Source organism: Crinia signifera, chromosome 3 (genome assembly GCF_055691185.1).
Source record: "Crinia signifera chromosome 3, ASM5569118v1, whole genome shotgun sequence".
NCBI lineage: Eukaryota > Metazoa > Chordata > Amphibia > Anura > Myobatrachidae > Crinia > Crinia signifera.
Window position 1 is genome coordinate 295,445,044 of NC_139219.1, and position 15,003 is coordinate 295,460,046.

The 15,003-nt window shown below is 46.2% G+C and overlaps 1 long non-coding RNA gene across 1 annotated transcript; it reads left to right on the forward strand.

Moving 5' to 3' along the window:
• The first annotated feature begins 13,262 nt into the window (after positions 1-13,262).
• On the forward strand, positions 13,263-14,459 carry LOC146062769 (uncharacterized). The gene is made up of 2 exons (XR_014471507.1): positions 13,263-13,344; positions 14,282-14,459. It is a non-coding gene; the product is annotated as an uncharacterized LOC146062769 (long non-coding RNA).
• The last annotated feature ends 544 nt before the right edge of the window (positions 14,460-15,003 follow it).

The following is a 15,003-nucleotide window of genomic DNA, read 5'->3' on the forward strand; positions in this document are numbered from 1 at the left end:
CACAGTGACCTTATACTGTTCTGCACTTTGTTTTTTCACAGCGCAAATGTTTATAGATGTGTGATTACCTCTCGTTCCCACGGCCTGTGACGGGTCTCGGGTGACGTCATCTTCAGCCGCCGGGGACGCCGGACCAAGCCGCGGGAACAGACAGGATCTGTACAGGTACTTAAGCACGTTTTTGATTGTATTTTGTTGTTCATAGCACCTTGATAAAGAGGCCGCTGCGCCTCGAAACGTTGGCATCACAGTGGGGTGTGTTGTGTTTTTTTCTGAGTGCCGCCGACACCACAAGGACGCATAGAGTTTGACAGCCACAAACTGTCAGTGGAGGGCACCGGACTATTACAGCGTTCTTACGTTCAGTTTCACTGCTTGGAGTGCCGCCCCCCTGGGACTTGTTATATATATATATATATATATATATATATATTAATAATTAATTATATTATATATATATATAGTCCACTGGTGCTGCCTGCACTAAATCTGCCAGTATTATTCAGTTGCTCAGTCCACTGTTGCCACTGGCAGTGCTACTGCCTAAGTATGCCTACCTAGTACATACTAGGCTGCTATATATTATTTAATTAAAAAATTATACTTGTGCTACGTGGGACTGTAAAAAATAATTACATGCTGCTGGTGCACTGACGTGTGCCACCGAGTGCCACTGCCAAGCAGTACCTAATAATAAAATTAATTATTATAAATTCTGCTGGTGCACATACTAGTATTGCTGACGTTTCTACCTGTCTGGTGCCTAGTATAATAATAATAATAATAATAATAATAATAATAATAATAATAATAATAATAATAATAATAATTTATTGTCACTTACAACATTAAAAAAAAAATGCATAAGCGAAATTCAAAATGAAAAGAGAAGAGAGATAAGGAAAATACTCATCACATCACATACTACAATTCAAACATAAAACAACAGATGGAAAAAAACTATTCCGCAACCGACTCGTACGGCAGCTCAAGCACCTATAACGTTTCCCAGAAGGCAACAAGGAGAAAAGAGAATAGCATGGGTGACTAGAATCTGAGATAATTTTTGTAGCCTTCGCTTTCCCTCTCTTTAAAAAAATGTCTGCCATCCTAGGTAGGGGTTGACCAATGACTTTTTCAGCAGCCTTGACAATCCTGTCTAAAGATCTTCGATCAGAGCTTCTGGAATTTCCATACCATACCGCAATGGCATAAGTCAACAGACTCTCAATTACACAGCTATAGAAATTCATAAGCATGGTTTACCTGCTACTGTGTATGACCTGAGTCACACCCGATTACCTGCTACTGTCTGTGACCTGAGTCACACCTGACTACCTGCTACTGTGTTTGACCTGCCTCACACCTGACGACCGGCTACTGTCTGTGATCTGACATATCTGTCCACTGTACTGAGATGCTAATGAGAAGGGTAAAACTGATTAAACGCCACTACTGTACATACAACATTCTAACATGAGTGACACCCATTTGTGGTTTATAGCTTATCTTACCTTATGGCTGTATATTTACTTTGCAAAACTTTATGCCTTTATAACCTAAAAACAAAAAGTTTACAAAGCCAACATATGGTGCATGGAAATGCTTAGTATTCTGTGGAGCAAAGTGATTTTATTGAAAGTGCATAAGATACCAAACTGCTTATGGCCATGTGTATCAATTAGGATATATTAACATTCTTTAATTTGCAAGGGCCTTTGTAAATGGGCCCCATGGTGGAAATTACTATTTACGAAATCCCAGAAGCAAATGTATTAGAATAATCCAGATAATAAAGCAAATCACTCAGAAGATCATTAGCATGCTCACTTTGGGGTCCCTTAAGTTCAGTAATGTCTTAGTGGCAGACTCTTGTTGCATGTATACAAGCACATAACTGGTAGGAAGCTGCCGCCTGTACACACAACACACACACCTAATGATTCTTTATTTCAAGTATAGCAGCTGACACAAAGGTATTATTTGTGGGAATACAGCCTTGCATTTCAGCCTATTGTTCTTTTGACAATAAACTATGTTCCCTCAGCACTGCAGAGTACCAGCCGACATCTGCTGATCTTACGCAACATTTTTAATGCAAGAATTAAAGTTAATGTGCTCTAGAGTGAATATTAATTTTGCAGCAATTAAAAAATACTGCTGGGGACCTGTAAAACCTCTGCGCCCAAAGCCAGCTGTGGATCTCCGTGAACTGTTCTCTTGTATAACCCCAATAGAAGGGTCCATCGACATTTTTATGAGGCTTGCTGATTATCTGCTCTCGCTAGTGTTATGGGGAACTGGATGCTTGATCTACAATGTCTAGTTAGGCAATCGATAGTCTGACACCATATTTTGACATGCATTAGGTCAGGGCTTGAGAAAACCCGGGGGCCAGGTCGCCATGGCGACTAGATTCTGCTCCCTGGCAACCACTGCTCTCAGTTCAGCAGCCAATCAAGAGTGACAGTGGTAGCTCCTGATTGGCTAGCCATCTCGAGTTTTGAAATAACCGCTGACTTCATCAGATACAGCCGGAGCGGGTGTGTTGGCCACCATTCTGCCCAGCTGTTGTCGTTACCACTCATGGTAATGGTGGGGTTGGAGAGGGAGGGAAGAGGAAGAGGTGTATTCTCCCATGGCAACAAGCATGTAACCCCTGGCAGAGCATGCAACACCTGGCAAAGAGCATGCAACCTCTGGCAAAGAACATGCAACCCCTGGCAGAGCATGCTAACCCTGAAAGAGCATGCATCCTCTGGCAAAGAACATGTTACCCCTGGCAGAGCATGCTACCCTTGGCAAAGAGCATGTTACCCCTGGAAGAGCATGCAACCTTTGACAAAGAGCATGAAACCCCTGGCATCAAGTGAGAAACCCATAGCAACAAGCATGAAACCCCAGGAATCAATCAAGAAACCCATAGCAATGAGCATGTAGGTAAGCAGCACTTATGTGGCATAATATGTAATAGGCATTACAGCATGTGGTATTACATGTAATGGGCACTACAGTGTGTGGCGCAATGGGCATTACAGTGTTTTGTATAATGTGTAATGGGCATTACGGCATGTGGTATATGTAATGGGCATTATGCCTTGTGGTATAATATGTAATAGGCATTACGGCGTATTACATAATGGGGGTTATTCTGATTGAGTCCACCAAACCCCGCCCGGCGAACGACCGCCCCCACTGGGCGTTCCCATATGGTAATGGAGCAGCCCGGCGCCCCTGCCCATCTAAGCCCCAGCCCCCCCTCCCCCCCCCCCACCACCACGCCGCCATGGGTGTGTGCACCCGGCGAACCGAAAGGTCGCCGTGGGTGCAGGCACCATACGCCTGCACATGCGCAGATACCCACCTGCGCATGCGCAGACGCGCAACATCGGTTATAAATATATATAAAATAATGCACGCAGGACCGATGTGATCTGAATAAGGCCCAATGTGTAATTACGGTTTGTGGTGTTGTGTAATGGGCATTATGGCATGTAGTATAATACTGTATGTAATGGGTGTGTGACATTTGTAATCGGCATTACGGTGTACATTTTTCGCGCACACCTATGGTGTGCAATATCCCTAATTTTAGTTTATTTGGCTCCTACACTTTCATCCTGGCTCCAAGATCTTAAAAACAATTTTTAGAGCCCTACATTAGGTTAATAGGTACAAAAGGTCAACATGACAGTGGTCTACCCAGAATGGTTAACATATTTTTTGGGGGTTTTCACATGTTTTCCTCACTTTAATTTGGATAATTACATTTGGTGAGTGCAGCAGTTGTGTCTATGTTTGTAATGATAGTCACAGAACATAAAATATACAAGATGTGGCCAAAACACCCCACAAAAAACGTCAACGATTTTTGTGTCAACTGTTGCCGCTTCAACCTTTTGATCCTGTTGACCTTTATCTATCTTTCAACCCTGTTGACCTTTGGACCTTGACAACCTAATGCATGTCAACAATATAATGTCAAACTATTGATTGTCATTCTAGACCAGGCCTGGCCAAACTGTGGCTCTCCAGATGTTGTGAAACTACAAATCCCAGCATGCCTTGCCACAGTTTTAACACTCCCTTATAGCAAAACTGTGGCAAGGCATGATGGTATTTGTAGTTTGACAACATCTGGAGAGCCACAGGTTGGCCAGGCCTGTTCTAGACTAATGATTTTCAACCTTTTGAAAAAAAGAATTTAAAATTGCCAAGGCACCCCATCAGTCCCCTACTAGGAAAAACACAGACACACTGGTCATTACAGAAAAAAAAGAAACCCATTGGCCCCCACATGAACAAAAAAAAAAACATTAGCCCCCACATAAAAAACAATCATTCACGCTCTCCCCTATAGTACACAAAAAGAAAACACATTGGTCCCTTGGTACCTTATGCCAATGCCAATTGTTTTGAATATAGAATGCCCCAGGGTGTAGATTTAAAAATGTATCTCTGGCTCCATTGGCACACTTGAGAACTGCTCAGAACCACGGCACAGTGCAGGAAAAATACTGATCTAGATTGTGCAAATCTTCTATACTACACCCAAATTTAGGATAGGAGGTTCATTTGTTTAGCACTTTGCTCCACCCCTAAATGGAGATCTAGCACAATTTCATGCACTGGTTGGACAATACTTCACTATTTTAGAGCCTGGTTATCAAATAGTATTACTCCTACCAAAGTAGTAAAATATCTTCTTTGGCCTTCATTTATCAAGTCTGAGGATGTTGGGCGAAATTATTTACACTGCAATATCAAACTGGTGACACCGGGGGGGGGGGGGGGGGGGGGGCTTTATTGGGGGGGTCCCCACTCCTCGAGGGTCCCTAGCTGAGCTGACCAGCCACAGGTATGAATGGTTTGGCCAGGAAAACTTGCGTAAAAAGTTTCCCCTGGCTGTGGCATTACCCTGTTGGCTGTTTGGGCTTGGTGCTGGTTGCCAAAATACCTACTTATTTTGTTCCCCGTATTTTGGGAACCAGTACCTGCCCTTGAGCCTTGTGCTGGTTTTAGAAATCCTGGGGATCCCCTGTGATTTTTGTCCCCTGAATTTCTAAACCCAGGACCGGTTCAATGAACCCAGGCCTGGTTATGCTCAGGGGGGGACCCCACGCCATTTTCTTTTTTTTTCAAATTCTTACTTTTACAGATTTTTTGGTGCAGAACCGTGCACTGATCTCACTGATCTGTGCATGGTTCTGTCAAACTCACCATGTTGAACTTGGTCTATTTGTTTTGTGATTTTTGGTAAAGTCTTCCAAAAATCGCACCCTATTACATTTGCAATTTGTATACTTTTTAATGAGAAAACATCTGGATGCGAATTGATCTGTGAAAAAAAAACAAAAGGTCAAAATGTGTCCTGGAGGGACAACTCTGGGACACCTCTACATGGGCTGCTGAGAAACGGCCCATAAAAACTGGTTTTCGCACATGTGCAGTATGAGGACGATATTGTGCATGCGTCAGACCCGTCACCCTGAATATGCCTCTGGGGGCTATTGCAAAAGCAGCCCATAGAGGCTGGGGGCTAGCGAATGCACAGTACCGAAGAAGCTACTGCGTATGCACCAGCCCTGCGACGGGGACCAGTGGCCGGGGCCTGGGATATGCGGTGGCAGTTGGAGGGGACCACGAGCGCAGTGGCAGCGGCATGCATCATGGCAGCCCCCCTCCTCTACCCCCCTCCTCCTGCTGGATATTACTAGTGGAAGGAAGTATATACACAGATCCCTGATCACAAAGCCCAAGAAACAGACAGAACACGTGCAGTAATGTGGTTGACAAAATGTGTGAAAAACTCTAATACAGTAACTACAACATGTCAATCACTTATTTACCTTTCTCGGGGAAACCTATATAGGGTGATCATTGTCTGTGAATAAGGTTGGCTTATGTATCTCTAACACTGTTATTGTCATCGTATTTTCCAGGACACGCTAAATGGATGCTCCTCACCTGTAATAACAACTGTACGGGAGGTCATCAGATACCCAGTAATTAACCTAATGTGTAGGCCAAATGCTTTATAAATGCAGCATAAATGAGACAACATAACAAAGGAATACATATAAATGATATTATATTACATTATTTAGGTTATGTACCCAGAGGCGTAACTAGGACTTGGTGGGCCCCATAGCAAAATTTTGAAGGGGCCCCCCCTCTACAGGGAGCGGAGGTACACAGGTGTAGTGCGAGTATAGGGTGACACGTGCACAGGTTGATTGGGGGTACAAGGCATCACAAACACATAGGGATAGGAGGGTACATGGTGTCACACACACACACAGGGGTAGGGGGTGTACAGTGTCACATACAGTGAAGAGAGAGTTATAGGGTGTCACACACACACAGGGGTAGTGGGAGTATAGTGTCACATACAGTGAGGAGGGGGTTATAAGGTGTCACACACACAGGGGTAGGGGGTGTACAGTGTCACATACAGTGAAGAGGGAGTTATAGGGTGTCACACACACACAGGGGTAGTGGGAGTACAGTGTCACATACAGGCCCTTATTCTGATTGACGCGGACTTTACCGCATACTTTCGGATCGCGTCTTTACGGCGTCTGCGCATGCGTGGAGAACGCAACGCGCATGTGCCACGCCTTGACTCGGTACCAGTGCGGCCAGATCCCGTCCAGAACTGTTCACCGCTATCATTCGGGAAATAGGGGCGTATTATGGGCGTCATGCGGAATGACACATGGGCGTAGTTTCAAAGTGGGCAAAACGGGGCGGAAACATGGGCGGACACGGGGGAGTACACTTATGTTGGGGGGCGTACATTCGGAAACCACTCCGAATGCACGCGATCAAAAAGGGCAGAAATGTGCGGTGTCCACAAGTGTACTATTGCTTTGCGGACACCACTCGTTCATGCGGTAGGCGAACGTACGCCTAATGACTACAACCATTAACACCTGAACCCAATAGAATCTACTCCTTTACTCATTACTCACTAATAGGCCGCTTGTCAGTGCTTTAATTGAAACCATTGCTGCTTCAAGGAAACCTTACTAGTCCCCCACATATGCTGTACTTGTCAGACACTTTCAAACTGCTAACAATGGACATGACAGAATATTAATACTAGCAATACACATGTGTATTTGACATGTACTCATGAAACCACACATTTTGGGTAAAGTAAACACATTTATTTATATACATGTCACAGTCAATGCCAGTGTGATGCAATGACCATAAAATAATACATACAAACAATAAACAACATGGCAGGAATGCAGCAAAATAAATAATAATACAAAACAAATATAATTGCACACAGATGGACTCCAGCACCTCCTATGTGCCACTGCACATGCAGCCAGTGGGAAATGAGGAGGCTGCTGGCCCTTCTACAGCAGGGCAAGCTGCACCTGACCATTCAACAGCAGGGCACCCTACACCTGGCCCTTCTGCAGCAGGCCAACCTGCAGCTGGCTCATATGCACCATCAGCAGAATCATTTGGAACACAACCGGGGACTTCACAAGATAGTACCATGGCCATCACTTCAAGTACAGCTGACAGTAATGGCAGGCAAAAGAGGGCAACAGGGGAACCACAAAGGACATATGAAGCAAGGGCTCAGCTGGTTACCCTCAGCACGTGATTGGACACAAGAAGCTGACACACACAGCACAATGGAAGATTTGGGAACACATAACGGCGGAGATTAATGCAGCCACAAGTTCATTTCCGACCACGTTTGGCCTTGGTAGGCTCCTTGGCCTGTGCAGCAGCTCTTCGGGGACGGCCAGATGCTGGGGCAGGTGGAGCAGATGATGTGGAGGGGTTGGCTGGTCTACCCCTCCTGCCAGCAGGGAGTGTTGCCGGTGGTAATGCACCAGAAACGGATGCCATTAGGACCCTGTTGCTGGTAACCAGCTCCACCATAAGCTCATTATGGTGGAGGAGGAGATCATTTTGGCGGGTGGCTTGCTCGGCCAGCACCTGAGCACTTGCAGCCATGGCCTGCATGCTCGCAGCCATGGACTGCTGGGTGCTGACCAAGCTCGCCAGGATCTCCTCGGTCCTACGCACCCGTTCTGATGCCAAGTCTCCCTGCTGGTTGATGTCCCCAAGCACCTCGGCCAAGGCGGCCAAATCGGCTTGGGCCGATGCCTGCTGCTGCACAGGCCTACCTCTGGGGCCAGGTGGCACGGACTCCTCCACCTCCTGAACAGAGTCGTCACCAAGCGGTGGGGTGTCTGTGGGAAAAGATAAACACAATTAGGAGACATTCTACGATAATTACTTGCACAAGTTTATGGCATGACCAATATTTACCTTCCAGAAAAGACGCAAACACTTCAGCTGGGGCCTCGCTATCCATCGTGCTCACCCCCCTGATCTCCTCAACTGATATACAGCTCTCGGCCATCACCTCCAGGGGGGTGAGCTCTATCCCTGATGGCATGGGGCCGGCCCCAGATCTCTGGCTGTGTTCCCACCGCTTGGTCATCTTCCTCTTCAGGTTGGTTTTGAAGTCCTGCCACCTGCAATGTAAGTTGACATATTAATACATGTCACTCCCAATGTTAGCTGTTGCAGCCATTGCTCTGTGCTACATATTACAACATGTGATTAATGTCCCATATATAATATTACATGCAACTATGATATCAACCGTTACAATACACATTCACAATCACCCTACTCTAACTCTCAACGAAATAACATGGCAATAATGTATGTGTATCGTAACAACCTCACGGCCCATTTGCTAAATGCATCTAAGCATCAATTCAATCATTACTTGGCTATTACTGGCCACATGTATCACAAAACAACTTGCCTCTTCTTCACATGGTCCGTCTCACGAACTTGTGGCGCTACTTCATTAATCTCTGCCGTTATCTGTTCCCAAATCTTCCATCTGCGTGTGTGTGTCAGCTTCTCGGATGGACACTCTATCCAATCACGTGCTCGGGGAACCAGGATGGCCAGCTCCTGTGCTTCATATGCCTTATTTTTTTTGGGTGGTTCCGCTGTGGCACTGGCTCGCCCCTTGCCACGTCCCTGGCCATGCCCCCTGGCACCAGTCGCTGCACTTGAAGTGCTGGCCATGGTACTACCTTGTGAAGTCCCCTGTTGTGTTCCAAACAATTCTGCTGATGGTGGATATGAGCCAGCTGCAGGTTGGCCTGCTGCAGAAGGGCCCGGTGTAGGTTGCCCTGCTGTAGAATGGTCAGGTGCAGGTTCCCCTGCTGTAGAAGGGGCAGCAGCCTCCTCATTACCCACTGGCCGCATGTGCAGTGGCACATAGGTGGTGCTGGAGTCCATCTGGTCAAATAGTTGCTGCAGCACTGGGTCCACCTCTGGTTGGGATCCAGACATGTTAGCAACAACATTGTCACCTTCTAATACACCTTTATATACTGTTTGTGTAATCTGTTTGGCGGACATCAGCGGCAGCTGCGTTCCGTGCGTGAGCGTACGTCGCTGTTTTTTCGCGCCGCATACGGTGGCGGAAATTCCATTGTGTAAAACCTGGCGAAAGTTCTACATGAAATACTGGTCACCAATGCTAACATTGCATAGAATCTTCTGATACACCTGTGACTATTGCACAATACACATGCTATTTGCTAGCATGACATGACATTTCATTCATGACTACTGTGGTATTGTGGCGTTTTAGTGCAAGCTAAAAGTAGCCCAATCCCTTAGAGAATCCAGCCCACAAGTCATGCAATACTCATCTCTACTGTTATAGACCACACATGTGAGAGCCCTATAAATAGTGACTTCCTGCTAGAATCATTTGTCTCCAGATCTGGACTTGTCAGGGTCTTAGGTAAGCTCTTCCATGCTCCTTGTAGATATGATATCCATTAACAATGTAAGTGTATGAATGTATGCACCATTGCCTCACTGACTACAGATTGTTGGGCCAGCAAAGTGGTGTATCATTATTGCAACATGTCACATGTTCACTATTTCACTCACAGGTCTTCAACCTGTGTGGGTTCATCTATTGCAGGACAACATGTCCCAGCAATAGATGAAATGTGTCATAGTACATGATGTCGGCAAAAAATGCTGACACCTTTATCTGTGTGTTTTGGACGGTGTGTATTGAGTTCATATTATTGTGTCATCATTAGAGAGTCAAATGGATCTGCGGGATTTCACGGGGCGGCCATCTATTGTACGTATTGAAGGCTACAAATCTATTTGTAGTGGGATATGGCCATTATGTGCATAGGTGCATCAGTATTTATGTTCATTTCTTTATAGGTTGCTGAAGCTATTATGCGCTACATGGAGAGGAGGCTAAGGGCACTTGCGGCTCTCCCCACTCGTCGGCCAAGTAGGCCAGGACGTGCTAGAATCTATCGCACACGGGTGACTCTGTTTGCTATGCCCGATGATGAGGTACTTACTAGGTACCGGTTACCGCCACATGTAATTCTGGATCTGCTCACCTTAATTCAGAGCGATCTGGAACCTCTACACGGGATCACGACAGCAATTCCGCCTCACACACAGCTGCTGGCGGTGTTGCATTTCTGCGCCTCAGGATCATTCCAACAAGTAGTGGCAGTACTTGCTGGAATATCTCAGCCGGCCTTCTGCCGAATCCTGAGGCGTGTGACGTCGGCCATGTTCAGGCGCAAGGGGCACTTCATGGCCATGACATTTGCCACCGAGACCCTGCGCAGAAGCCAGCAGGCCTTCCATCAAATTGCTGGCTTCCCTAATGTGATAGGGGCTGTGGATGGCACCCATGTACCATTTGTGCCTCCATCTCGAAGTGAGAAGATATATAGGAACCGCAAATTGTTCCACTCACTGAACGTGATGGTGGTATGTGGCCCATCCATGGAGATTCTCGCCTTCAACTCGAAGTTTCCCGGAAGTGCCCATGACTCTCATGTCATCCGACAAACCGGGATATGGCAAAGACTCCAAGAGCTGGAAGGCCGTGATGCGTGGGTTCTGGGTGACTCCGGTTACCCATGTACGCCCTGGCTACTTACGCCGTACAGCTACCCAGCACCGGGCCCACAGGAGGCATTCAATCGGGCGCATGTTGCCACCAGGCAAGTGGTGGAGCGCTCAATTGGCCTTTTAAAAGGTCGATTTAGAGTGCTCCACCGCACTGGTGGTGACTTACAATATGCGCCTGAAATGGTGTCGAGGATCGTGGGCCTGTGTATATTTTTCCACAACATTGCTGTGCGGCGTGAGATACCCTTTGATGAGTGGGAGGTACCATCTGAGCCGCAAGATCCGCCCATGCGCCCATCCCGCGCCCCTGAATGCCGGAGGGGATACCAGCTGCGGGACTCTGTGGCGCAAAGATACTTCAGGTACATGTTATCGAGTTGACAGAACACACCAATTATTGTAAAAATCACCCCTTCAAATAAGTACAGTGTGTTAGTTGTCAGTGTTACAACACGAAAATTAGCCAGCCTGCCCTCCTAATGGCAAAGAAATAGGAGATATTTATCATATGTGCTTAGTTTTGGGGGAAGTTAAATATAGGTGCTAATTATTATACCTTGTTCAAGGGATCTTATGTGTTTGTTATATCTTCATTATTGTAGTTGATACTATCCCTGATGACTGGTGAGTACATTGATTTATTCTGTAATGTGTTTGGGATTTTTTCATGTGTTGATGTCTGATTTGTTTGCAGATATATATATATATATATATATATATATATATATATATATGCTATTAGAATTTATTCACATGTTTCAACATTTCAAGGAGCAGGCAGCCAGGCAGGCAGGCAGGCAGCCAGGCAGGCAGGCAGGCAGCCAGGCAGGCAGGCAGGCAGGCAGGCAGGCAGGGCTGGTGTATAATGCTGGTCTCAGGATACCTGCAAGTGTGTGTATGTGTCTTTTACACATAAATGTACGCATACACATAGATGCATAGAGTAAATAATGCTAAGTACAGCTAGGCGTTGCTAAGCTATAGCACGCGTTGCTTGGCGGAGCGAGGCGTCATTGGATTTGCTAAGTGCATACACACTGTGTTTTATATATATCAGATTTGTTCATTGCCATACATCAACACTACTGTTTTGAAGGCATGCGAATTTGTCACCATTTGTGTTGGCGCAGACACGCTGTTCATGTAAAGATGAACAATAAAGTTATTAACACAAATAACTGTGATCAACCAATGCCACCACCTGATTGGTTGATAGATGCCATTGTCAACATGGCGGAGACACGAAGGGCAGAACCCTTCACACATGCGGAGCTGAGGGTTCTTGTCTCCGTCATGGAGACAAGGCTGGGCCGTGCGGGGCCGTTTATCACAAACCGCCATAAGCGGAGGGCCTATGCTGCGGCAGGGCGCCGAATTTACGCCCGCACTCGGGTGCGGAGGTCCCTCGGGCAGCTTGAGAGGCGGTGGTCGGACCTCCGCAGGCGCCAGCCCCAGCTGCTCCAGCAACTCAGGAGCGAAATTGCTGATTGTGAGTATTTTAGCTATGAAATTTCGCACTTACAACATAGCATATATAAACAATAAAATGTGTCTCATGATAACTGGGTGTCCATGGGTTTAAAAGTCCATAGACTGTTATGTGTGCTTCTTCCTGGTTAACATGCAGTCATGTGGCTTTTATATGTAATGCCATAGCATTGAGGATTCTGATGCATACAATGTGCCAGATCTAATATGTGTTACACATTGATAAATGCCTGGGTTGTAATGTGTGAACAAATTACTAACAATCACATAATAATTTACATGTCACAATTTGGAATCCATGAACAGTAAGGAGCTACTTTCCTGCATCGTTTGCCATCATTATCACCCTTCCATGTATGTCTTGTTATGGATTAATACATGTGCCACAATGACCCGACATTGACCATGATTTTTTTTTCTACCACACAGCACGAGCCCAAGCCCGACAGGCCCGTGAAGAGGCGGAGGCAGCCCTGGGCCAGGAGGAGGCCCAAGACCCGGAGGAGGAGGTGGCGGCAAGGGTGGAGGAGGAGGAAGTGGAGGAGGAGGAGATGGTGGTGGAGGAGGAGGAGATGGTGGTGGAGGAGGAGGAGGTGCGTGAGGAGGTGGTGGAGGAGGATGTGGAAGCGGAGTTGGTTGCGGAGGAGGAGGTGTTGGTGGCAGAGGAGGAGGTGGAGGAGGTGGTGGTGGTGGTGGAGGAGGAGGAGGAGGAGGAGGAGGAGGAGGAGGTGGAGGAGGAGGAGGTGGAGGAGGAGTTGGAGGAGGAGGTTATTGTGGCAGAGGAGCTGGCGGAGGAGGGGGCTGAGGAGGCCACGGTTGCCCCGGAGGAGTCTGATGACGAGGGGGAGGAGGCGTGCCAGGCCCCGGAGTACCATCAGATCGGTATGTTAACATAATGCATCATTAATGAAGTAGTTGTACTGGTATTTGTTATGTAGCACTGGTGATAACAAATTTTTGGCCCATACTATTCATATAGACCCCAAAGTGGGTAGCTACAGATACAGGTACGGGTTAGATGGGGTGTCCAAGGCATCCCTTTCATCCAGGACACCTCTGAATTACACAGGTTTGTGGGATGGGTTGGAGCTCCATTTTGACTGCCACATAACCGTAGTAGTTAAACAGGATCCTGGAGTAAAGGGATGAGTGGATCATTTGTGGATGAAATTCACCTGCTGCAAGTGTTGATTATGACCCATCAAATAGTGGAATCTATATTGTTGGTGAATGTTATTTCTAAACTATAGGATGTATGCTATAAATGGAGTATGGGCCGGCCTACCTTGGAATGGAGTCAGAAGTTGCCAGTGTCCCAGGAGCCTCCTCTACCTAAACACCCCCTGTAGTTCAGATTGTTTTTTTGCCCTCACAGAATTGTAGGTTGGTTTAGACAGAATTATGATTTTGAGGATGTGTACTGTGCATTCCTGACATTTGCATAACTCCCATGCCACGAACCATCACTGAACTTAGACTGAGCAGATTGTGACAAGTTCTTATTGACGGAGGCCATGACATGCTTGTCATTGGTTAGTCATGGGTGGGTTGTGACTGAGAAGAAACAATATGACTGTTATGTCTTCTGCAGAGTAAAGGGTAGAGGCCAAAAAAGACAGTATGTAGTAAATAAGTTAGCATGTATGTATATATGTATGTGTCATATCTATTTATCTATGTGTGTCTCTATCTCTCTACATAGATAGATATATATATATATACACACATGTCACCTAGCATTTGTGCAATTTATGTCGCAGTATGTGAAATGTATGCATGAATAACATGACTAATTTTTGCCCCTTTGACATGCCCACAGATGACACCACACCGGCAGATGAGGGGGTGCGTGGGGCCGTCCTGCGAGCGGAGCAACATTTAAGGCTCCTTCTAGCAGACCTGCAGGACATCCGCGATCTGCTGCTTTGATTTATTATATTTTATATTTTATTTTTTATGTTAATGTTGATTTAAAATAAATTCTTTATGCAAGTTCACAGTTGTTGGTTTTATTTGCACTTGAAACAGTATATGTGTAGATTGTTTATAATCTTTTACACAGGGTGTAATACAAACCATTGCACTTACATTGCTGTAAGGGTTAATGTGTGCAATGGATGTGTTAGGCATGCTTGTAAGGATATATTGGCATCTAATTGATTCCAATTCCAAATAAGCTGTTTTTTATGAGGATAGGTAATTGAATAAGTGGGTCATGTGATGTATTGCAGAATTGACATAATAGTGGGTTGTTTGGCGTAAATCCTCCGCTTACGGGCGGTAGCACCGCTTGGCTCCCGTTCGGATGCGGTATTTCCGAGCATACTCTGTAATACTCAGTAATACCGTGCAGAATCGGAGTGTTTCTCCCGCACACGCATGGTTTGTATGTCGTCCGTAAACACGCCCTGTTCTTAAAGAGTGAGTCCGTCCGAATGCGGAGGACACGTGGGCGTTTCTACGGACGATGGCCGCACGCGGCAAAACACCGTGGCGTGCGGACCGCACCGTAAGAATGCGGGAATATCCGCACCAATCAGA